Source organism: Pinus tabuliformis, chromosome 6, assembly GCF_031772625.1.
Source record: "Pinus tabuliformis cultivar Carrire ecotype Pingquan chromosome 6, CPIR1, whole genome shotgun sequence".
Taxonomy (NCBI): domain Eukaryota; kingdom Viridiplantae; phylum Streptophyta; class Pinopsida; order Pinales; family Pinaceae; genus Pinus; species Pinus tabuliformis.
This window is the reverse complement of record NC_142292.1, coordinates 146,910,433-146,935,345: the sequence shown is the minus strand read 5'-3', so window position 1 is coordinate 146,935,345 and position 24,913 is coordinate 146,910,433.

Below are 24,913 nucleotides of genomic sequence, written 5' to 3'. Positions count from 1 at the left end.
CCATTCACCTTAGCTTCCATGCCATCCATCTTAGCTTCCATGCCCTTTATCTTAGATTCCACGCCATTTACCTTAGATTCCACGCCACTTATCTTAGCTTCTGTTAGCTTTTGTGAGCGTGACATTTGTTGCACTTGTTCTTGTAATTTTGATATATCATGTAGCATTTCTTCCTCTTCTTCATGAGTCATGCTAGAGCTTTCAGGTTCCTTACTAGGTGTTTGCATTTTCTTTCCTCGGGGCATCAGTTACCGATAATAATGCTTTACTATGCCCTTTGAATTCCGTTAAACCAAGCTTACACAAAAATTTAAAAAAAAACTACACACCTTTTTTCACTTTATAGAAGCCTGATATTGAATCTGATGTATCTCTGTAATTTCGAATCATACAGTTCTGAAATTGATACCTGTAGTAGCCTTCTGTGTCCTCTTTCCAATGCCACAAGTCTGAGCCAAATTGGATTCTCCAAGGAAGAGTTATGTGAAATCTCCCACAGTGACTTGCATTTAGACTGGTTCAGTAGAGCGAACTTGTACGACGTGCCACGAGTCACTGTTTCAACCTTTGAATCTGAAACACACATACAAGAAACTACAGTCCGTCCTCTTTCTGTACCTTTTTACGAAATTTCAATCCGATCCTCAGAGAGAGAGTTATGACGATTTTCCCCAGGTCACCTGTTTTGAATGTAATTCAGGAGTCTGCCAAAAGGCCAACTTCCTCAGATCATATCTCCGAAAATATCACCCGAAAAGCTCTGAAATTTGGACCCAAGGTTCAGCGCCAATTTTTCTCAAATGGGTTTTTTTTGCGACTTCTGAAACGTCACAGAAAAAAAGTTATAGCGAAACTTCCACGATGACCTGTTTGGAGCAGCGAAACCCTAGAATCCAAAGCTCTGATACCAAATGTTATGAAACCAGCTCACAAAAAGATAAAAAAGAGAGATCCACGCCTTAGAATTCAGCCTCTTCGAGGGGGAAACCTCCTTTACATTACATAAATGAACAATTCTTGGATGATACAAATGACAAAACCTCCTTTCTATATATAGGAGTCTAAGGAGTCACAATATAATCCAGCCGACCTAACAATAATAATATAAAGCCACAAAAATAACAATAGAGGGATTCTATGGGGCACAGAAATAACAATATGGGGGTAATAGGGGCACAACAATATAAATAGGGGGTATAACTACAATAGTAATGGGGTAATCACTAGTATTATAGGGACCCAACATATGACCATAAATACAAAGATGCAACAGAAATAATACTTCATTTCATTGATGTAAAATACTAAAATACACTTACAAACATAAATGGAAATACACTAGCTCGGGCGATGGTAGCTTATCTTTGAGAAGATATGTGGCGGCTACATGCCTCTAAACTATCTTACAATGAGGCTCGAAGGAGTATTTATTGTTGAGAAATAATGGAAACCCCTAAACATCCAAAAACCTAACCCTAGGATATGAAGCGCCCAACTATGGGCCTCATTTTGGGTAACATGGTACATCAACCTCCCGAGGTCGTAACTTTGGTATACGATCTCCGTTTGACACGCACAATACCTAATTAGTAAGATCTATCCGAGGAATACAACTTTGGGATGAGCAAGATTGGTCCATGGGCCCATGTTGCTCCCAGTTTTCCCAAAAAATGTTGTTTAGGGCCTCAAAATGGCTCCAGAAGTTCAGAACCCGAAAAAATGCCAAAAATAGTAAATTGTGCTACAAATAAGGAAACCAAAAAACTGAAAGAAACAATGGTGGAGGTCCAAGTGGAATAGGCAGGATGCCACCAATATCCACCTGGATCATTAGGCAAGCATTTGATCAGTTTGCAAGAGTAGGATTTAGTTATCATTTCTTCTATCTTTAGTCTTACATTAGATCTCATCCATGTTCCATATTATTCTGCAAGTTTTCCTCATGCATGAAGTAGGCAGTTAGATCATGAAATTCGGTTTTCCTAGATCATTGAAATTCTTCTTGTTTACATGATTTTTGGGTAAATTTCAATGTTTGATGCAGCGCAGGTGTTTCAGAAGTGCAGAGAGAATTCATAGTCAACAACCTCATTCCAACTTCGTCCATCCATTATCATTCTCTTCTTTCACTAAAACCCTCACCAATTTCATCTTTTCACAAGGAAACTTCTCCAAGATTGTTGATAAAATCCAACCATCTCCCAACCTTGGTTTTGAGTTCTGAGTGGTCCTAGGCACTCCCTCATCTCATTCCATCCACCAACCACCTTCCCTAAACCTTCCATCACCTTCAACACCCATCCTTTTTCTCTTGGCTATATCCTATAGAAATGCAAGGGATCCTATAGGTTTTCAAGACATCTTGTAGAACGCATTAGGACATCGTATAGGTTTTCCTATAGTGGCCTGTTTTGAGGCTGAATTGAGGGAAAAGACTCTAGGAAGCGAGAAAAGGTCACCTACTGGTCTGCCCAACCTTCTAACCATTCACCAGCATCGCTAAGCCATCTGCCACCTCACCAAAAGAGATTAGCTTGCACACTTTCACATAAAAAGGGACAAAAAGAAACACAGATTTGTTTTAGTCATTTACATGCACAATAGTATAATGTTTGATGTTTTGAATTTGCATTCTTAGGACAGTAGGATTGCATACATGTTAATTTAGCATTCCTTCAAAGCATAGCCTCTTAGCAGTTAGTTATAAAATGGTGTGTTTTTAGCATTTGATTTTAGTCTTTTTCCTTACTCCAGTAGACAAGCTTTCTCTTATAGTAGATTTCTCTTTCCCTCATTAGTAATCAAGCTTCTTCTGAATCGATAGAAGTCTGGCTTGAAAAACCCTAGTGATTTATCGCGAGCTGAGTGGTGAAAAAGAGCAGAACCATCACTTTTACTTGTGTATACATTATTGTCACGTCCAAGTTTGTACGAACCGCAAGTTGATAAAGTAAATTTGTTAGCCCCAGGAGTTACAATACTCTTGCTGCAACATTGGTGCTCATCACATATCTATCCTTAAATTCTACCATTCTTTCATCTTAAATGCAACTTTGTGCGTGTCTTTTCCCTTTTAACAGACATATTTGTACTTTTTCGGCAAACTTTGACACATTCCCTATTGTAGTGCACCTTCATCTTATGTTGTGTCTTCCATTGAACTTCGACATATTCCTGACTATAGTGAAGTACTTTGTTCATCAAAGCTCTTTCTATAGTGTAATTTATAGTCTAATGCCCACTTTGAACTACATGTGACACTAAGACTTTCATCCTTTCTTCTTTAGGGCGAACCTGTAAGGGCAGGGTTTTCCCTGTATAACTTCAACCTATTGTCATTTACTTTTCCCTTAATTAACTCTCCATTTAACATTTCCAACTACACTATGCCTCCATCAATAATATGCTTAATAACATATGGGCTTAACCAGTGTGTTTTGAGCTTCCCTGGAAATTTTACAAATTTACTGTCATAGAGGAGAACAAGGTCTCCTACTTGAAACTTCTTTTTCTTAATGTGTCTGTCATGCCAAGCCTTTTCTCTTTATTTTTGTAATTGTTGATGAAATCCTACCATAAACTTGTCTTCTTCCAAAGAAAGTAGCTATGACATCCTTTCTTCCATCATGTCGAGATTTTCCATATTTGTAAAAAGTACAACTTAGGCTAGGGATAATGTATTCCATGGGCATCACAACTTCTTTCCCATAAACCAATCTAAAGGGTGTATGACCTGTCAACTTTTTGCATGTAGTCCTAGAAGCCTATAATACTACTAGAATCCTAAGATCCCAATCATCCTTGTTTAGATTTCATACCTTGGTCATTACATTCTCCAAAATTTTATTGAATGCTTCCACAGTTCCATCTGCCTGAGGATGATAAGGAGTGCTCTTTTTGTGGTAAACTTGAAAATCCTCAGTTACTACTTCAATGGTCTTATTCAAGAAATGTGATCCTTGATCACTCAATAATATCGTTGGACACCCAAATCTGGACAATATGTATTAAAATATGAACTTTATAACAGTTCCTGCACTACAATCTTTCACTCGTTGTGCTTTGCCCCACCTTGTCAAGTAATAAGTTGCAGTGATTATATACCTCGTATCAATCCTTTTTCCTGGTGGATTGATAGGTCCAAAAAAATCAATAGCCCATTTATCATAAGCTTGCAATGCTACTTATGGCACTAGTGCCATTTCGTCTCTTCTTGAAGGTTTCCCTTTTCTTTGGCAGACATCACAAGCTCGACAATACTCCTTTGCATATTTTTGTAATGTAGGCCACCATAATCATGTTCTTAAAATTTTCTGCGCAATGGCTTTTCCTCCATAATGTCCACCAATTGCGCCAATATGATCTTATGTTAAGATTATTTGTCTTTTGTTCTCCAAAACATACCTGCACAGTATTTCATCTAGTCCCATATTATGTAAATGTCCTGCTATTAGTGACACATCTGCTACCTTAACCACCAATTCTTTCTTCTGCTACGTAATGTATTCTCAAGGGGACATCCTTGTGGCTAATAATTGAATAATATCAATAGAGTCATTGTCTACAATCTTGATTGCAAACAAATGCATATCAAGAAGATTATCGTCTATATTCGTTGGTTCTTCTCATGTTTCCAACCTTAACAAATGATCAGGTCTAGAATTTAGACTTCCTGGTTTAACAACAACTTCAAAGTCATACTCTTGAAATAGTAATAATAGCCATCTGCAAAATTTTCGTCCTAAAAGAGGCTTATTGACCAAATATTTTAGTTCAGAGTGATTTATGAACATCTTGAAATATGATCCCGACAAATAATGTCTTAGCCTATCTAAAACATATACCATAGCCAGTCCTTCCTTTTTTGTAGTTGTATAGTTATTTTCTGGTTTAGACAGTTTCCTACTTGCAAAATCTATAGGGTGATCGATTTCTCATGTACCACGTTGTGCGAATACCACTCCTAAAGCTATGCATGAAGCATCCACATGAACATGAAATTCCTTATTCCAATCTGGGAATACCAGTATAGGAGCAGTTACCCTCTTCTCTTTTGGTGTGTCAAGGCTCTTTTGACATTCTTCATTCCATAAGAATGTTACATCTTTCTACAACAATTTTTCCATGGGCGCAATGATCTGTGTATATCCTTTGATAAAATTTTTGTAATATCTTGTACGTCCTAATGTGGTGTGAAGCTCTCTCCCTGCTTTTGGTGGAGGTAAATTCACAATAATATTAATCTTCGTTGGATCCACCATCAATCCTTGCGTGCAAGCACTATTTCCTACTAATAACCAAAACGTACACTTAATATGCACTTTTTGATATTAAGAGAAATATGATACTATATGCATGTTTCTAGCATTAGCCTTAAGCTCGCAAGATGTTACTTTAATAACCTAAATACTATCCAATCATCGAAGTATACTTCTAAAAACTTATGAATATATTCTTTGAAAGCTACAACCACCACTCTTGAAAATATGGCAGGGGAATTCTATAGTCCAAAAGGCATCACTGTATACTTATATGAACCCCATTCTTTAGCGAAGGCAGTCTTATGTCAATCCTCTGGTGCAATTCTAACCTGGTGGTATCCTGAAAATCCATCTATAAATGAATAGGCTTCATGACCTCCTAGATTGTCCAATACTTCATCATTGAAAGGAGTAGGGAATGGGTCATGAAGAAATGCATCCATTAAGGGAATCGTGAGGTCTAAAATGGGCCTCCTAAGGAAATTATAAAATAATAGTGGAAATAATAAAATAATATTATATTACAATCATCAAATTTTAGAGGGAAAAAATAAAAAACTATTTTTTCAACTTGTATTTTCAAGTTATCTCCCTATGGGTTTACTCAAATTTCGAGCAAAAACATTCATTGGATTCATAATTTGATTCATCATACAAGGAGTACCCATGTTGCATACTTTCGATGGATCCTGTTACACGAAAAATGAGAAATACATGAAAAATGTGATTGCAATGACGTTGTTTCATGTATTTCTCATTTTTCATGTAGAAAGGTCTATCGAAAGTATGCAAGATGGGTACTCCTTGGATGAGGGATTAAATTTTTCATCCAATGAGTACACTCGCTTGAAACTTAAGTAAAAACTAAGGGATATAAGTTGAAAATATGAGTTGAAAAATTAGTTTTTTTATTTTATTATTTTTTAATATTTTTCCCTTTTTACTCCAAAAATGGTGAATCATCCCCCATGGTTGACATCATCACCTTGAATCCTAGTGGTTCTTATAAAGTTTATTTTGGTTTTACATTTTTCTTAGGAGGCCCAACTTAGACTTGAAAATTCCCCTAATGATTTAACTTCCTTAAATCAGCTTGAATCCTGATTTCTCCTTGTGTTTTCTTTTCTTATACCACCATAGGACTTACCCACTTTGATTCTTCCAAAGGTTCAATGATTCCATCTTCTATCATTTTATCAAGTTCTTTCTTCACTTTTTATTTTTACTTTGGATTCAATCCATAATGCGTTTTCTTAACTGGCTTCACATCAGGCTTTAGAAGAATCTTCATGACTCCTAAATCTCCTATTATGCCCTTCATATATGAAAACTTAGTGGGGAATAACTCCTGGTATTCATGCAGAAGATCTGTCACTTTTCTAACTGTTTCTTCATCCAAATAATCTCCTATGGTTGCAAACTTTGGCTCCTCTTCTGATCCTATATTCACCTTCTTTGTCTTCAATGGTTGTGGTATATTAGGAATTTCTAACTCAGGTCCATTCATTTGGTGGTAGCCTTCATATTATGCTATGTCAATATTGCAAGTTCCTTCATCTTCTTCTGCACATTCTCTAGCTACACAACCCAGTCAGGCTTCCAAGTGAGTGCAATTTCATTCACAAAAATATTCTTTTTAACTATCTGAACGTTTGAATTTATACATGGACAATCATCTTCAAATTTAAATTCCAATATAAACCCATCAACCATCTCTGTCGAGTTCGTAGTACCATGTCGAAGTTTTGTTTCCAGGTACTAGTTTTGCAGAATTGTCTCTAACGTATGGATGAACCCATGCACCCATTCTTCTCATGGAATATCTTTACATGTTGTCATGCAAAGATGGATGTGCTCTCTAGGATCCGTTTCACCATCATATTTATCTCCCAACTCTGTTTATACCTAACCAAACCTTAATCATATCAACCCTCGACATTCTTGCCAAGTTCTTATATTATTCTTATGTGTACCCCACCATCTAGTAGGAGTAGCTCTTAGGGCTATATCTAGAGCTAACAATGTTTAACACTATAGTACCTATTCTTCATATTCTTTAAGAAAAGTATTAATATCACCCAAACCACCATAAAAAGGTAAGTCACATACCTTAGCTTTCATACAAAAAACTGCTTTACTAACTCTTGCACATCACCTCGTAAATACTTCATGTAACCTATCTTGCCAACTTTGAAATTCTTCTTCTGAATCTAAATCACACAAACTATCATGCTCCCAACTCAACTTGCCTTCATGTTGTAGCAACTACAACCACCCTCCAAAATTTTTCCTTAGCTTTGTTTTGGAGCCTCCCTTCCAACCTTCATAGCGGCTTGCCTTTTTCGTCAAGTTCACAAGCTTTAGTGTCTTTCTGCACAAAGGCAGCATGTCGATCAGAGCTTGATCCATTCCCCTCACAGGCTGTTCACTTGGACTTGGTCCAGCTACAGGTTGAGCAGCTTCTCCAAGAAAATTGTGCATTTCTAGAGGGAAACCAACCTTCCCTCCAAAAATTGTGCAATCCTGTCTAGCAGCCTACTGGGCTCCAGGATTATGCAATTATGTCAGTCAACACTTCTAGCAAGAATTGCACAATTTTCCCTAGCAGAGCTGCTCAGCCCAGAATTTGCACAAATCTGGGTAGAAGTTAGCAAGTCTCCCTAGAAATTGCACAAATCTCTTGGGTAGTCAGTGCAGCTCCCAGCTAGAAATGTGCATTTCCTTCAAGCAATTGAGCAATCTCTTGCATGTGCGGCTGAGTTGACTGGTTCCCTCCAAGACCAAGAAAAATTTACTTGCTTGCATAGGCTACTTCTCCCAAGGCATCATGCAAAGGCATCCCTTGTTTCAGGGTTCTATGTTTAGCAGTTGGATGTTACATGCAAGGATCATTTCATAAACCTCCCACCAAGTGTCACTTTCCCTAGATTTGTGGCACGCGCGTCACAACCTAGATGATTATCAAAACTAATCAACCAGACACTGCATAGTTCATTCCTGACATCAACCTTGCAGCTCTAACATCCCACATCACATCTAGGAGCAGTAGACACATTCAACTCAGCTGTTTTGGGGTAAGCCCGCTTCCAATGCCTTGTGTTGTATTTATATCGCTTTTTGTGTTTTTGCTTGTATGAGTACTATTTTCTTCATTTCTTTGAATGCTTGCTGTCGTTTACATGTATATTAGCTTTCCCTAGCATCATTTCAGTTTTTATCAACATCTCACTATTGTCGCATGCATGAAACTGTTTTTTGAAAATAGTTGCTGATTCGGTGACTCGCCTCACCCACATGCATGTTGTTCCATTTTCTGAATATTTCATTCAGAATATTCATGCATGATCATTAACTTACACTTACACTTAGTATTAGCAAGCATTCACAGTCACATTCACTTTCAGTTGCCTGTCAACGAGTCTGGCCAACCTAGGCCCCGACCCTCCCTTAGTAAGAGCCTCGCCAAGACAGAATTGTGCAATCTTGAGAGGGAAGGATATGCCTTTCTCCTCATAAATGTGCATTTCTAGCTGGTAGTGGTTCCCCAAGCCTGCTTTGAGCAATCCTGGGGGACAATGACTGATGGCTAAGAAAATTGGGCAATGCAGTCACTAAGCATGCAACCATTGCCAACTAAGATTACGCATTGCCTAATCCCAACAGTCAGCAGCTAGACTAGACTGTGCATTGCATAGTTCCAGTAGTTAGTCAGTCTCCCAGCATCCCAGACTGTGCCTCATCCAGTCTTGGCAGTCGATCTCCCGACCACCCGGTTGAAATTGTGGAACCTTCATGATCAGTCACACAGGTATGTTGCAAGTCAGTTCTCAAGGTCATTTTGGTTTTCGACTGATAGATTTCTTTTTATGAGTGTTTCCATGTCCCTAGGTATTGTAGGTGCTCATCTACCCCTCAGCAATGCAGGTATAATGGTTTCCAAGAGAGCAGAGTGGAAGAAACTATTCAGAGCACACCTAGAGATGTAGTTGATCAAGTGTCTATGAAATTGCCTACTCACGAAGACATCAAGTTGTCTGTATACAAGGACATCAATATATGACAACAACAACATCACAACTAGAAACATCATGAACAACAGCTGAAGGTAGCATAACAAATGCAACGAATGTAGTGAATGCAAGAGGAAGGTTTTTGTCAACGCGGAGGCAGAACAAAGTTGCAAGATCAAGCAGATCCACTAATGATGAAAGCAACTTTGGAGACTTAGGATATGAGGTGATGGCACAACATGAAGATCGCACGAAGACAGAGAATGGAACAGAGAAGGAGTTGCATGTGTTGAAGTAGAAACTCAGGAAGAACATGAAGTTGCACATACAGACAAATGAGTTTTAGCAGGAACAGGAACAGCAGTGGGCACAACGTGCACTCACGGATGAAACTTCACCCGTACAAGTTGAAGATCCATCCCAGCAGCTGACATGGAGATGACATGGTAAGCAGTGTTGTTGATTGCATGCAAGAGATTCAGTGACATGCATGTCATTGTGCGCACACATGCAATCCAACCCATTCAACACACTCGCCAAGGTGAACACAAGAAGCAAGTCCAACTCGGGTTGAACATGTACTTTGGAAAGTTGATGCACATGACCACCAGCACACACTTGAAGATCAGCACGGACACTATGCGTTAGTGTGTTTCTGATGGTTCAGTTGCACCTAAGAATACCATGTGCATGTTAGCAGACGAGTTGGATGAAGGATCCAAACCAATGCACTAGTTGCAACAGAGGCAATAGTTCACTTCAGTAAGATGTCACCATGGGGTGCATGCACAACATCACAGATGACCAATCTTGACATTAGCTCACCACCTTCACCATCACAAGAATGTAAAAGAGTTGGTCTCATCACAATAGACCGAGTGTCAGTGATTTCTTGCAAGGCTTGCTCAAGCCATGTTGTCTCACATAGTACATGTGCATTGTAATGTTGAGTCATGTCAAGGGTAAGTCAAGTGTCAATAGTCGAAAGTAACAGTCATAGAGTAGGTGAAGATTCATGAGGGTAGTTGAACTGTCACAAAGGGGAATATCAAGGGTCATCTCACCCTTTGATATAAATAGTCCCTCATAACTCATTATAGAGGCTTTTGGTTAGCCAAGCTTCTGATAAGACTATTCTTGGAAAGAGCTTGGACAGTATTGTAATGCACCTTGGCTTCTCCACTGCACGGAGCTAGTTCATCTCTTTGGAGGAGATGATGGATGTGGCTGTAACATTCCACTATTTGGGCTAGTAGGTTTACATGGATGTATTGTATGATTGGAACTTACACTTATTTATATAATAAGAGCCAACACGTTTTCACACATGTATTGTATCTATTGTAAGACTGATCTTTAACAATTGTAATGCATGTTGCTTTAACTTGTGTTCTACATTTGAGCTGATTCATTTGTTGTAATGCATAATCTATTAATGGAAATGTGTTGTATATATTGTTAATGTTGTCCTGTCCGTGTCAACTGCTCTATTGGACATCAGACAGACCTTTCACATGAACCTTGCTGTAACAACCATTGCACTCGTTCGGACTGATTCGTGACTGTTGTACGTGCTATCTTACCTTGCATGTTGTGACTACCGCATCCGAGTGGACTACTCTGCCAGAAGCTGTGTATGTCCTATGCCTTGTGTGTTCCTAGCCAAGTTGGGACTAATCCCTTTCAACCTTGAACTCACCTTCACCCTCATCTCAAACCACCTGTGTTAGAACCTCTCATACACCTTCATTGACTCACTACAACGGTCAAACCCTTGCTACTAACAGAGTTATCTTACTTGCCTCTTTGCGACATCACAACCAAGGCATTACCTTATGACCCACTATTGGGAATCCTACACCAAATTTTCTGAGGTCTAATTGGGACTTCTTACCGAGGAGATCCCCTTACATGTTGGCGAGTCCAACAGTGTCAAAATTTTTGCGTTAGAAGGAGGGTCAGATGACAAGCTGAGTCCTCACATCTATTTTGAATCTCTTCACATCTATCATGGTTAACTACCCTGTTGCTCTTCCAAAATGTATGTCTTATGGAAATAATTTCATCATCTTGGAAAATCTCTTGGATAACTTGTCTCATAAAACATTTGATGGTGGAGGCTACATAGCCTTGGTAAGGCACGCAGTCAGCATTGTAGGCTCATGCGAAAGACATGGATTCTTTGAAGAATACATGATCTGCGCACTGTTCATATACATGCTTCACTGGCACCCAATGCACTGGTGTGCCACGCTGCCCCAAAAATCCATTCATTCTCTTTCTCATCTGGTCGCAGAGATAGACTGTGCTTTCAATCACTATGACCGTAAAGCACTCAACAAAGAAATTCTAAAATTACGAAAAGCACTCGATGAATTCATTGAAAAATTTCATAGACGCTTTTGTAATCTTGCATACCGATTCCAGGAATATGATATTGATTGGGAATTTCTTGATGGAAGAATTGAGTATCTTCTTCCTGTATCCGAACCCTGCCCAACACACTTCGGTGACGGAGTTGCGCAATCACAAGCAGGCATAGTTGCTATCACAAGTGATTATTCTCCCTCATCTCATCCAATAGCTCCACCATCGTGGAGTGATGTGGGGGACCATACACACCCTTTCGTTGAACTGTCACATCCTCCCACCCCACCTTCTTTTGATATTTCACAGATTTGGCTAGCAATCTCGTTGGTTGTCACATGGGTTCATTCCCTTGACCTCCGTCCTCGCGTTCTTTTGATCCTCTGGATTGTACTATCTTGTGTTTTCCCATTCTAGACTCCTTGCCTGTTGTGAATGAGCATCAAGCTATCAACAGAGTTAGTGTTATGCAACCATTCTTCTCCATCATTCATGATGAGTGTGTGTGGGAATATAAAGAGGAGCCTGCGGTGAAGGATGACTCCCTTCTAGCTGTGCCTCATCCTCTTCATCCTGACATCCCTTGTGATTCTGCCACTGCTGATTTCTCCTTTTAAAACTCATTTCCAGATGCTTCTACTTTTGATCATTCACAGGACATGTTGGATGTTAGTCTATCATTATAGTGTGGAGAGGACACATATTCCTTGAACATCCATCCAGTCTGTCATCTATCTTTCTTGAAAACATAGAGGGTGAAAATCCTTGTTTCTCATCCACCCCTCTCCTCGATTCATCAAACCATGAGGATGTCGATGAACATCTCAAATTTTCTGATCTTGGTTGTTGTGATCTATTCACTTCCTCATCCGATCATGATGTTTATTCAACCATTGATAATCTATCCAAGATACTAGTCTATAATGATGTATTTGTCCATGAAGTCAAAACCCCCCAGACTATCGAGGCACTTCAGCGTGATTTGATGGTTATGTCAGGCCCTCACTATCCTAAGGTTGGTTGCACTTCTAGTTAGGAAATTGTTGAAACACTCAAGTCTCCTCATCACTCTATGCTTCGCATAGAAGAACAACCAAACACCCAGATTTCACTTCCTCCACTTAGACTACATGATCCCATTGCTCATGCATTGGAGGAATCTTACACAACAAGCACACATGCACAACATAAGTGGTCTACCTTTCTCACGTTTGCTTGCATGTCGCAGTCAAGAGAATGGATACACTCAACATCTACACACAGTGTAGCACAGTACCATGACAACTCGAGAGAATGCATGTCATGCACTTTCACTAATCTTTGTTCTGTGGTCACTTGTAAGCTTAGAGTGTGTTTTTCTGCACTGTTATATCTTTCTTGTTTGCTGGTTTGCGCAGCTGTCTTGTTCGTGAACTATGCCTTGACCAATGTGTCGGTGGATGCATTGGAAGTATCACTTCACGTGAGATGACCCATGCACTGTTAAATTAGGAGTAGGAGTAGTGTTTTCCTTTCACTTGTTAGCTTGCATGCTTGTTTGCTTACTTGATTTGTGTTCACTTTTTCTTCTGTTGTTTCGATTCATAGGATAGTTTCGTATGAAACCATGTATCACTCTTGAAGCAAGTTGGGTAAAGTACAAGAGGGCTTGTACAACTATAACTACTTGGTTATCTGTCAGCTCACCTTTGTATGATGAGCTTGTTACTTTTAGTCCATGATACATCGAAGTAAAATACATACTATTCGAAGTGAACCTTGGTGAAAACACAATGCTTGCGCACTAACCAATGTAACCTTCTCTAGTCGGTTGTTTTTTTGGTTAACCCTTGTCAGCTTAGTCAAGTAGAGTAAGGTGAGTGGGGAAACCTAAATAGGGATGTCAAAGGTATAATAAACTACTTCTCTACTGGAACAACCTCTTCTACTCTCAATAAGTCGAGATGCATCTTCTGCCTATGAAATGAATAAGTGCTATGCACAGTTACAAAATGAAAAAAGTGAAAAAAGTTTGAAAAAAATGAAAAATGAATAAGGCGGAAGAAGAGTTGCTTCCTGCACAGAGAGGTGATGCAAGTCACTCCACCAGGGTACTAACTAGGCTCGTTGGCAGCGGAGCCATGCTTGTGTTCCTATGTGACTCTGTTGGGGTATTGTCCAAGCCTGCTGGCAGCGGAGTAACACCAAAGATGAAACTAAAACTTTGACAATCATATGACTTGTGCGCCAATATATCTCGCATCCCCATCAAAACAACTGTGTTGGCTTCGATTGGAATGTGTGTCAATCAACCAAGAGCTTGGTAGATGCTACATCTTACAATTAAGCAAGTGTGGAAACCAAGATGAACAGAGAACTGAACAATACTTCTGGAGGTATTAGACTTGCTTTTCACAAATAAGGTCCATTACGAGAGCTGGAGTTCTACCAGTGTGTCGCCAAGTGTTGTAGCGCTACCACCCCCCTCCAAAATTTTTCCTTAGCTTCGTTTTGGAGCCTCCCTTAGAACCTTCACAACAACTTGCCTTGCTTCGTCAATTTCACAAGCTTTAATGTCTTTCTTGCACAAAGGCAGCCTATCGATCATAACTTGATCCATTCCCCTCACAGGTTGTTCACCCAGACTTGGTCCAACTATAGGTTGAGCAGCTTCCCCAATAAAATTGCACATTTCTAGAGGGAAACCAGCCCTCCCTCTAGAAATTGCGCAATCCTGTCTGGTAGCCTATTGGGCTCCAAGATTGCGCAATTCTGCCAGTCAACACTCCCAGCAAGAATTGCACAATTTTCCGCAACAGGGTTTCTCAACCCAAAATTTGCACAAATCTGGGCAACAGTCAACTGCTCTGCCCAGAAATTGCACAAATCTCCTGGGCAATCAGCCTAGATCCCAGCCAGAAATGCGCATTTCCTTCAAGCAGTCAAGCAGTCTCTTGCATGTGTAGCTGAGTTGACCGCTTCCATCCAGGTCTGAGAAAAAATTGACTTACATGCATAGGCTACGTCTCCCAGGTAGCATGCAAAGGAATCCCTTGTTTCAGGGATCTATGTTTAGTAGTTGGAGGTTACATGCAAGGGTCATTTCAGAAACCTCCCACCAAGTGTCTCTTTCCTAGATTTTTTGCATGCATGTTGTCAACCTAGATGATTATCAAAACTCATCAATCGGACACTGCAAATCTCATTCCTCACTTAAGCCTTGCAGCTCTGACATCCCACATCACATCTAGGAGCAGTCGGCACATTCAGCTCAACTGTTTTTGCGTAAGCCTTCTTCCCATGCCTTGTGTTGCATTTCTATCGATTTTTGTGTTTTCACTTGTATGCGTATTGTTTTCTTGATTTCTTTGAACGCTTGTTGTTGTTTACATGTATATTAGCTTGTCCTAGAAAGTTTCAGTTTTCATCAACATCTCACTGCTGTTGCATGCATGAAAGTGTTTTTCACAAACAGTCGCCGATTCGGGGACTTGCCTCACCCACATGAATGTTGTTCCCTTTTTTGAATATTTCATTCACCATTTTCATGAATGATCATTCACTTACGCTTACACTTAGTATCAACATGCATTTGCAGTCATATTCACTTTCAGTTGCCCATCGGCGAGTTTGGCCAACCTAGGCCCAGACGCTCCCTCACTAAAAGCCTCACCAAGACAGAATTGCGGAATCCTGAGAGGGAAGGCTTTGCCTTCCTCCTCAGAAATGCATATTTCTACCCAACAGCTATTCCCTAGGCCCTCTTTGTGCAATCTTGACGGACAGTGACTGTTAGCCAAGAAAATTGCGCAATGCTGTCGCTGAGCCTGTGGCTATTTCCATCTTAGATTGTGCATTGCGCAATCCCAGTAGTCAGTAGCTAGACTGGACTGTGAATTACATAGTTCTAGTAGTTAATTAGTCTCCCATCATCCCAGGTTGTGCCTTGTGCAGTCTTGGCAGTCGATCTCCTGACCTCCCAGCTAAAATTGTGCAACCTTCATGGTTAGGCACATAGGTATGTTCCAAGTCAGTTCTCAAACTCATTTTGGTATTCGACTGATAGATTTCTTTCCATGTGTGTTTCCATGTCCCCAGGTATTGCAGGTGCTCATCTGCCTTTGAGAAATGCAGGTACAATTGTTTCCAAGAGAGCAGATTCGAAGACACCATTCAGAGCACACCAGGAGATGCAGTCAATCAAGTGTCTCTGAGATTTCCTACTCACGAAGACATCAAGTTGTTCGTAGACAAGGACATCAAGATATGAAAGAAGAAGCATCATGAACAACAACTATAGGCATCATACCGAATGTAGCGAATGCAACGAATGCAATGAATGCACCAAATGAAAGACGAAGGTTGTTGGCAACACAGAGGCAGAACAAAGCTGCAAGATCAAGCAGATCCACTGATGATGAAAGCAACTTTGGAGACTCAGGTTATGAGGTGACGAGGCGACATGAAGATCGCTCGAAGATAGAGAATGGAATAGAGAAGGAGTTGCATGTGCTGAAGTAGCAACTTAGGAAGAACATGAAGCTGCATAGACCGACGAATGAGTTGCAGCAGGAACAGGAATAGTAGTGGGCACAATGTGCACATACAGATGAAATTGTGACCGTACAAGTTAAAGATCCATCCTAGCAGATGACATGGAGCAGACATGGTAAGAACTGTTGTTGATCACATGCAAGGGATTCAACAACATGCATGTCTTTGTGCACACAAATGCAATCCACCCCATTCAACACACTCACCAAGGTGAAGACAAGAAGCAAGTCCAACTCGAGCTGAACATGTACTTTGACAATTTGATGCGCATGATCACCAGCACACACCTGAAGATCAACAGGGACACTATGCATGAGTGTGTTGCCGGTTCAGCTCCATCCAAGAAAACCATTTTCATGTTAGCAGACGAGTTGTACTAAGGATCCGAACCAATCCACTGGTTGCAATAGAGGCAACAGTTCCCTTCAGCAAGATGTCACCATGGGGTCCATCCACAACATCACTTACAACCAAGCTTGGCATCAGCTAACCACCTTCACCATCACAAGCATGTCAAAGAGTTTGTCTCATCACAACAGACTGAGTGTCAGTGATGTCTTGCAAGGCTTGCTCAAGCCATGTTGTCTCACATGATTACATGTGCATTGTAATGTTGAGTCATGTCAAGTGTAAGTCAAGTGTCAATAGTTGGAAGTAACAGTCATAGAGTAGGTGAAGAGTCATGAGGGTAGTTGAACTGTCACAAAGGGGAATGTCAAGGGTCACCCCACCCTTTTCTATAAATAGTCCCTCATAACTCATTGTAGAGGCTCTTGGTCAGCTAAGCTTTTGATAAGACTATTCTTGGAAAGAGCTTGGACAATATTGTAATGCTCCTTGGCTTCTCCATTGTGCAGAGCTAGTTCATTTCTTTGGAGGAGCATGTGGATGTTGCTGTAATGTTCCACTATTGGGGCTAGCAGGTTACATGGATGTATTGTATGATTGTAACTTACACTTGTTTATATAATAAGAGCCAACAGGTTTTCACACATGTACTGTATCTGTAATAAGACTAATCTTTAACACTTGTAATGCATGTTTCTTTAACTTGTGTTCTACAATTGAACTGATTAATTTGTTGTAATGCATAATATATTAATGGAAATGTGTTGTATATGTTGTTAATGTTGTCCCATCTGTGTCAACTGCTCTCCCAGACATCAGATAGACCTTTCACATGAACCTTGTTATAACAACCATGTCACTTGTTCAGACTGATCCGTGAGTGATGTATATGTTATCTTACCTTGTATGTTGTGATTACTGCATCCGAGTGGACTACTCCACTAGAAGTTGTGTATGTCCTATGTGCTGTGTGTTCCTAGCTGAGTTGGGACTAATCCCTTTGTTACACTAAAATTTGTCACCATGACTATTTGCAGTTAGTATGGCTCCATCAACTGTCATACTATCCTCCTTGGCAAGTCTCATACCTCTGCTCTCCATGTCAAACTCCAAGAATGAGAGAAAGTCTTTAAAAATCTATATATCTCTGGGTACGCAGTTTCTCTTAGCCTTACCTACGTGTACGCACCCCAAGTTCACAATACCTGCGTACTTGTATGCTCTGTCTATAAAGGGGAGGGTGCGTACTCCTGTAAAGGTCAAAAGGCGCAAGTTTCACTCCAAAAAAGTTACTCGTGGTCATTTCTAGAGCATTCTAGAAGCTTGTTTGACATGTATGGAGCGCCTCCAGATGGTTCATGTATCCCTATGGAAGAGGAACTTATCCCATCAAGAGGGGAGCTATCCCATCCAAAGAGGGGCTTATCCCATTGATGGTGGACCTGAATAACTTCCTCTAGAGCACTATAAATACAGGCATTGGGCCAGAGGGAGGAGAGGTTGAAAGCTGAACATTCCTAAGGGTAGATGCTGCTGGAATTAGGACTCCCTTGTAAAGCTTGAGAGGAGAGATTCCCATCATTTCCTAGCCTTATTTGAGAGTGGGTGAGCTGATCAAAGTAAAGGAAAACTCTTGCTAGACCCTAGTGTTAGCTACCTATACCAATAGGTTTCATATTTCATGATTGATAATGAAGAGTTCCAAATATGTTCTGCTTTGGTCATGCAAAGATCACATATTTCCAAAAGAAAACAATCTGTGTATATAGCTTGATGTTATCTCAATTTTGATGGATGGTCCAACAGCCTAATCTGGATCATGCCATGTTTTGAATTTCCAGTTGTAGAATAGAGAAAGAAGTTTGTCCAAACTGTTTAATCTTGGCAGACAAGTAGTTTAGGTAGAGAAGAAAGGCTCCCAACAGCTTAATCTGGGACCTTGGAAGAAATAAGGGTAGAAGTAGATAGACCATCAAAAGGAAAAAGCCAAAGAAAAGAAAAGGCAAGTAAGGGTCTGCTAGCCTAAGTGCACCCTCCAAGAAGAAGCAAAAAAAATGCTAGGCAAGTAGATGGGTAGGCAGATGGGGTTGTAGAAGTGTCATTCATTACAATTTAGTGTGTGTTGGCCTATGTTCACAAAGCAAAATCAATAAATTGAGAAGGTGTTCTTCTCCATCAGATGGCAGCAAAGCAAAGAATCATGTCTAACCTCCCTTCTTCCCCTTTTCCCATTTGTTACTAACATCCCCTCATCAGTTGAGATTCATGGAAGAATTTATCGTTTCATGGTGGTTCTTGTTCACTTAAAAGCCACATTTCTTGTCTAAAATTCTTTTCATTTTGATCTACTCCCTAAACTAAGTGATTTTCAAATAAACTTAGTAGTATTTCCCCTCATCCACCCATTTCATCCATATTAACCACTAATTCTATTATATAAATCCCCTATCTTACCCTTCCCCTAGTATTATAACACCATGGTGTATAAACCCCAAACATGCTATAAGTATCCCTCCCCTTGGCATTATAGCCATATGTTCTCTGTCAGGGATCAAAATGACATTTGGTCACTTTGATAAACCTAAGTCAAACCCCCTCCCCTCTTCTGAATTCATTTGGCCCATTGAAACCTTCATTTGCCAAAAGAAACCTTGTAAAGGACCTTTTCTACCCAAACCCGCTTCGTTTGCAAATAAAACCCAAAAACCCCAAAAAACTCACGAAAACCCACAATCCTAAAGTTTTCCGCCAAAAGTATTTAATTGAATATTCAAATAAACCAGCAGGACCCCACAACCTGCACAATCCGTCGGAGGACCCGCCAGCCGTCCGATCTCTGCCGCCCAGATCTAACGGTGGGCGGTCATTTTCGCTCCCCAACCTGCCGACCTTTAGCGTCCGGGGAAAGCGGTTTTCCACCCCGTACAAGGGACACGTGGCAGGCGGTGGGGTTGTTCGGAGCCCCCCTCCCCGATACCGCCTTTGCCCAAAGGTGGTGCGGGGAACCCGCTTACCACCATCCCGTTACTGCCTCCCCCTTGCGTCATGCTTGCGTCATCCTGACGTAGCGCCCTTCCCCGCCCCTGCGCCGCGTGGACCTCCACGTAATCCTGCCACCCTATCCACCCGCCACCGTCTCCTGCCACCCTGGCCTACACCTCAGCAGCCACATTGCCTCCGTACCCGGGCCCGCCATGACGTCATGCTGACGTCATCGGTGGAAAGGCGCCAATTACCCTATTTTTCCGAATTTTATCGTTAAAGTCATGTTTTGAGGCATTTTCAATGTCATTTTCGCGTGAAGAAGGAGATAGTCGTTGCAGGTGCCAAAGTGACTCCAGACCTCCAAATTCAAATTGCAACCGCTCAGATTCATCACTTCAACCTTCAGAGTTCGGCCCGCAAGCTGTCTAGGCGTTCTGTCCAGGTATTCACCGTAATTCCTCTGTTTGGCCCATGCTTACCAATTCTCTGTAAATTGCCATTAGAATACCTGTTGAAATTCATATAAGCTCCACACCTATTACCTAAAGTAAGCCAAGGCAATCTGCATTGCCCAGCTCTGTAATTCGACATAGAATACAGTCAATTTGCGGGTAAAAACTGTGAAAATTACCTTTGAAGCGCTCGGCATTGTTCCCTTTTGCCGGGTGTACACACTAGCTGCAGCCTTTCACCTAAATAATTCCTCATACCCTCTGCAAATTGCCCTGAGCAGTTCACAATCCCTGTGAACTTGCTAAAAAACTACAGAAGCAAGACTGCGTGTTTTTCATTATAAGACACAGTTCAGACATTGACTACAATTGACCTCGCATTTTGAGCTCTTAAAACTTTGCAAGCTATTTCACTCCTTTTTATTCGAAATCAAGTTTCATAATGGCTGCTTCTGCATCCTCATCCCTCAGTGTAGCTCCATTAAATCCACCAAATAAAGAGCTGGAGGCCTTGGCATTTGCTGACAAGGACTATCTTATTGAAGACTTTGAGGGTAACAGGGACTTCTTGCAGACCTTCACTCAACTGAGAGAGGACTATAAGGATGGTCATGGTACACATGGGATATGGGAGTCAAACCTACCATACTATTGTCTCCCAGCTGTAAATGTCTTCCCTGAAATCATTCACCTATGTGCTGAAAACTATGATGTGCAGCACAGAGCTATTAGCACTCCATCTGGGAGGATCCTTTTCTACATTAATGCTGAGTCCATCAACAAAATGTTACATTTTGATCAGACAGAGTTGTTGATCCCATTTTCCATGAACTATTTGCTGGACACTGGTGCCAAGATGACCAGTGAGGAGATTCAAAAGGTCACCAGGAATTTCACGAGACCTGAGTGCCAGCCTACAGGGCCACCTCCCTACCTGAATGTCCATTTCAATGATGTAGGCAGGCTTCTACTAGACATGATTGCCTATGTGTTGGGATACAAAAACAGTGAGCATGTGGATAAAACAATGTTGGTATTGCTATCTGCTTACAGCCCACGCCAACCCCCTGCCTGCAAATATAACTTTGCTAAGTTCATAGCTAACAAGATTCATGATCAGTTGAGCAGAGTGGACAGACAGGGGGTCTTCAAGTACTCGGCCTATATTTACCACCTGTTCATGTACTACCATTCTGAAGCCTTCCCATGCTACATTAAAAGGCTGGATCATAGAGGGGAAAGAAGATCTGTCATCTTCTGGACCTCTGTCTATCACAAAGTCACAAATTAACCCTATACCTACTGTGAATTTGTTGACCAATTTGTATACCCAGTCTCTTGCCTGTTGATGAGATCCCCTCCTCCCAGAATATCAAATGAGATAAAGAAAGCTCTGCAGCTTTCCAAAAGATATAAAATAGGTAACTAGTACCTATATGAGAACCATACTGTGTTTAGGATCTATGGCTGTGAGCTCTGTCCATACAGGCTCCCAAAATATGTACCTATGAGGTTATTTGCCTTGGAGTATTACAGGCAATTGATTCAGTCCGACCTCACCCATTTCCACAGCTCCAAAAAGAAGGCCCACCTCAAGTTCAAACACCAGTTGGGCCCCTTCATCTTGAACAAGAAAGAAGGGTGGGAAGATGCAGACCTAATCCTTAAGGATAAATACAAGCTGTCTTATAGTTTTCGGTGGGTCCATTATGACCCTGAAGGTTTCATCACTGCTACGAGAAATAAGTATAGGCTTATAGGCATTAAGCATTGCCAGTACCCACATATTGAAAAATATGCCAACCTGCAAGAATGGCAGATGGATACTCTAGTTGAAAATCTAACTGAGGAAGAGAGAATGCTAAAGAATAGGAGGGAGCTTGAAAAAACTATTGACCTAGACTATGTGCAGCAGGTACCTTTCAGACCGCCTTATTCAGTGGGAGAAGGGACCTCGGCTACAAGGACTGCACCACAGGCACCCTCTACATCAGCACCGGTGACAGACAAAGGCAAAGGCATAATGGGTGCAGAGGAGGAAGCAGTGAAGGAAAAGTCTGCCCTTGTAATAGAGCAGCAAACAGAGCAGCAGACAGAATAGCAGCAAGGGCAAACTGTCCTACCACAAACTGGGTTGCCAGCAGCTCCAATAACGCAAACACCACCACCTCAAACTGAGCCATTGACTGCCCCAATTTTGCAGACCCCAGCACATGAGGAAAGGGGTACAAAAAGAGAAAGAGAAGAGTCCACTCCTCTCAGTGGATCCTCCCACCAGCCAGAAGCCAAAAGGCAAAGAGCAAACTCCCCAGAGGTAGAAGAAATTACTGAAGATGTCTTGGACAGTGCAAGAAAAGACAAAGAGGGCAGTCAGCATACAAGTACAAGCTCCTTTCAGCAGGAGCAAACTTTACATCTCGGTTTGGAGGTGTCCTCTTCTTCCCAACAAAGCAAGAAGCCCAAAAGCACTAAGGCTTCTTTCAAACAAATAAAAGCTCAGAATGAGCTGCTAAGGGCTGAGGTCTACAAGCAATTCATAGATGCAACACCAGCCCAGCAAGAAAGGCTAATGTCGGTATATGACATTCAGCAGGAAAAGATAATCTTCAGTCACTTTAAGCCCAAAGGGCCGCAGCCTAAGACAGCTGCAGATTTTGTAAAGACAAGGGTGGAGGTCCTAGCCAGAGATATACATCCCATGGATCAGATTGAACTCCATAAGAAAGCTGGGGAAATGGTCTATGCAACCTTGGTAGAGAAGGCCACCATGGCCCATGAGCTGAAAGAGTCCCTAAAAAACAGCAACACCCAGTTGGATTTTGAGAGAATGTCCTCTCAGGCCAAAGACAATAGAATAAAGTCTCTTGAGGAGATCATCATTGATCTAGGACATGATCCTAGTGATCCAACGGGTGTGAAGGCACTCATGAAGAAGAAAGATGATGACCTGAATGCATTGAAGAAGAGGTTGAAGCTGCAGCCCATAGAGCACCCTCAAACAGAAAAACTTCAAAAGCAAAAACAGGCTGAGGACCAACTAGACCTCCTAATGTAGCAAGACTAGAGGATCAGGGAATTGGAGAAAGAGCTGGAAGGAGCACTACAAGATAAACAGGGAGAATCCACTTCCCAAGCTCCTCTAACTACTTCCACAACAGAAGCAGCAGGAATAGCAGCAGCTCCAGATGCCAGCCCAAGTGTAGAGGAATTGACCAAGGCCGTCAAAGCAATGGAGCTCCAGGCAGATGAAATAAAGAAGGCCAAGGAGAAGTTGGCAGAGCTGGATGCCAAGTATGACAAGTCCAATGTGACTGTAGCAGAACAGGGCAGAGAAATAAAGGCCCAAAAAGAAAGGATAAAGGCCTTAGAGAAAGAGCTGAATTTGGAGACTGCTATGGCCGACATAAAGAGAATCCTATGGGCCAAAATTGGCCAATCCATCAAACAGCAATGGAGGTCAATAAAAATAATGCATGAGCAGATGGATTTAATGGGCCAAGCTCAAGCAGAAATTCAGAAGGCCAAGACAGTGCTAGGGAACAGAGCAGAGCAGGCAAACAGAATGATAGACTTCCTGAACAGGCAAGAAAGGGAGGAATTGGCAGCTATAGGCATTCCCAACAGAACATAAGCTGTCCTCTCTGCCAAGAAGGTACTAACTCTCAGAAACTATATACAAACAGTGGAGAGGAAGTACTATGAGATGCAAGCAGATGTGGAGGAATACAAAGTTAAAATGGGAGTGCTGCAAGCAAAAGGCCTGCCCAGCTTACTAAGTGGTGCAGGAAAACTGATCTCTCCAGATCAAATGGCCAACAGAATGGCAACCACTATTGAAAATCAGATTATTGCATCTGGCAGTTCATCTGAACAAGCAGGGCCTCCCACAGGACAGAGCTTATATGACAAACTTGAAGGCCTGTTCTTCATTGAGAATGAAGTGAATCATCTGTTTGAAACCCCTCCCAATCTTTACAGACATACAGAGGCCGAGGAAACATTGATAAAGATGCGCAGACATCAAATGCCTAAGGAGGATTGGTGGCAATTTATGCTTCAGATTCTGCCATGGTAGCTTCGGCTGTTCGGTCACTGCCAGCTCCAGGTCACTACAAGACAAACAGCATGATAAAGTCAGCATTTAAAAACAGCTGAAATATGACTCAGCACATAGACAATGACGGCTAGCCCAAAAGGTAAAAAAATGCGCAAATTTTGACAGCGTACCCTCAGCCGACTCTAACTGCCACCAAGTCAACAAGCTCTGACCATTTTTTGACAGCTAAGGCAACAAAAGTTATTACAGCATTAACTTTCTTAGCTACTACACTCCAGCGGTTGGCATGCTATTAATGAAGCATTCACTCTCCATTCAGATATTTTCTTATGTAAACTTTGTATATATACTCCCCTTAGTAACGCATAAGGGGTTGGAAAATTTTCACTCTGAGGCATGTATACTGTTTACCTTCAGAATTGTTTAATACAAAGAGCTAGATCAGCTCAGTGATTTCCTGGAACTATGGTGTCTTGCTGATGATTCAAGTGTTGATGCAGAATTCCTGTGCTGTCTGATGAAATAACAAGTTTTTTTTCTTAATCTCTGTTCTTCTCTTCCTTATGTTTATCAAATCATACTCATCTTATACTAAGCTAGCAGTAAAAAGAAAGAATAGTGCAGGACTTGTTTCACTACACCTTGTACTCAATTTTTACTACTGTAAATGTTTGTCTTCAGGATTACTATGCACATGAATTCTTAATTGCTCATGTAGCTGTTAATTCTATATGTATGAATATCACCTAGAAATTCTTAAATGCTCCTGGGTCAATATTCTCACTGTCTTACTCCAACAGTTTACTGTAAGATTCTTAATTGCCTTGCATAAACTAGACACAACCCACTCAATCACTTTATGAAAGTTTATTTCTCAGACACTAATCTTGCTCTGCAGCA